This window comes from Cicer arietinum, chromosome 5 (genome assembly GCF_000331145.2).
Source record: "Cicer arietinum cultivar CDC Frontier isolate Library 1 chromosome 5, Cicar.CDCFrontier_v2.0, whole genome shotgun sequence".
Lineage (NCBI taxonomy): Eukaryota > Viridiplantae > Streptophyta > Magnoliopsida > Fabales > Fabaceae > Cicer > Cicer arietinum.
Window position 1 is genome coordinate 57,901,221 of NC_021164.2, and position 1,849 is coordinate 57,903,069.

The 1,849-nt window shown below is 31.4% G+C and overlaps 1 long non-coding RNA gene across 1 annotated transcript in view; it reads right to left on the reverse strand.

The window, feature by feature from the left end:
- Nucleotides 1-1,021: 1,021 nt before the first annotated feature.
- Nucleotides 1,022-1,849, reverse strand: part of LOC101513174 (uncharacterized) — a 29,022-nt gene continuing 28,194 nt past the window's right edge. Inside the window, exon 3 of the long non-coding RNA XR_012163083.1 lies at nucleotides 1,022-1,714. This is a non-coding gene — a long non-coding RNA (uncharacterized lncRNA). The remainder of the gene's footprint in view (nucleotides 1,715-1,849) is intronic.

Here is a 1,849-nt window from a genome sequence, read left to right on the forward strand (position 1 = left end):
CGTTTGCAATTGTATGCGGTTTATTTACCATTCCGTCTATGACTAAAAAGTTTGAGGTGTCCAGCATAAAATTATAATATGTATAAATTAAATATGCAAATAATATTATATAGCAAAAAATTAAGTTGTAATAAGCACAAAGTGAAGTATCAAATAATTTAATTACATGACTTAAGAATACCTTAAAGTAATTCTCTACGCTCTTTAATTAACTTGAAATCATCAATAATAGACTCAGAACTGATACTTGCAGCAATTTCTCTTTCAATATAAACTGCAATGCTATCTACCAAAAAGTCAACTTTCATCTTCTTTCTTAACCTAGACTTAATAATTTTCATTGCTGAAAAAGACCTTTCAGTTGTGACAGTAGAAACTAGAAGAGTCACAATAAGACATAGTAGTCTATCAATCAAGTAGAAATTTTGCGCCTTTTCAGTTGCAACCAAACATGAGCATAATTCTTGGATAATTGTTAAATTCTTCCAATTTAAATCTTGACAAGCATCAACCAAGAAATGTCGAAATTGAAATTTCAAATTAATCTTTTCTTGTATATTGAAATCCACATGGTAATATTTTTCAACAATAGTGCAATTTTTTTCAATGTTAAAAGTTTTATATTTATCCTTAGGAGTCAAAGCACAACTTAGAGTTAATAAATCTATTGTTTGCTCACTAAATTTTTATTCAACTATTGTAATTGTTGATCAATGGCAGGAAAAAATATTTCAAATATAAAATAATGCTCTATTGTAACCTAACCTTGTTGAAGACGAGAGCGTCCAATACTTGTTTTCGAATGAACATCGTTGAGATCAAGAATCTCAATATCATGTTTTTCATAAAAAGTCTTCATTCAATAAATAATGCATCACAACGAGACTTTGTTGTTCCAACCAAATACATGGCATTTATTATATCCTGAGATTTTTGTTGTAAGGCTTGACAAAGTATATCAGTTATCCTCATAATGTCTTTCATTAAATGCAAGATAAATATAAAATCAAACGCCTTCAAATAATTATAGGCACTATCATTATCCTCGCATGTAGAATAACTTGTGCTTTCATTTTTAATTTTTTTGTAAATAGTACAAGTTGCCTCATGCATATTTATCAAGCTACAAATAGAAGAGAAATGTGATCCACAACGAGTATCCCCAACTCGTTTCAAACTACCAATTTGATTTGTACTTTTACCATTTACAATCTCATCAATTTCTAGCAAATGTGCAATTTCCTCTAATTGAGCAGCTTGTAACTCATTATGACACTTAGTAGAAGAACAAACAACATTAACAAAAAAACTTAATTTCTCAAAAAATTTATGAATTGGAACAACTTTTCTTGATGCAGTAACCGAAGTTGCAATCGATGAGCAAAACAATGGACATAGTATGCATAAGGACAATATTTCATAAATAGTGCTTGTAAACCGTTCCATTCTCCTCTTCTATTGCGCGAAGTGCACATAGTTCCTTAAACAAAGGAGCTATCCTTGGGAGACAGACAAAAGCAGAGGTTGGCTTAGTAAGCTTTCTCACCTAGATCAACAGAAAAAGCAATTGAAACTCGATCGATGGAAGTTGCAATGAAAGTTCCCTCTTGTCTTGGTCCAGCCCATCCAATTGAAGTACCAGTCCCAGGGTTTAGAGTATCAGTGTTTTGAGTGTCATCTCATCTGCCCTCCTCTAATCTTCTGTCTCTTCGAGCTGTACCAAAAAAATAAGTTTCAGGGAAGAAATTCCAATTACTGGTTCTTGTGATATTACTTATTATTACTTAACAAGTGGCTTACTCAATAGATCATCTAGAGTCAAGAATAGAATGCTTATTACCTTTAGTAT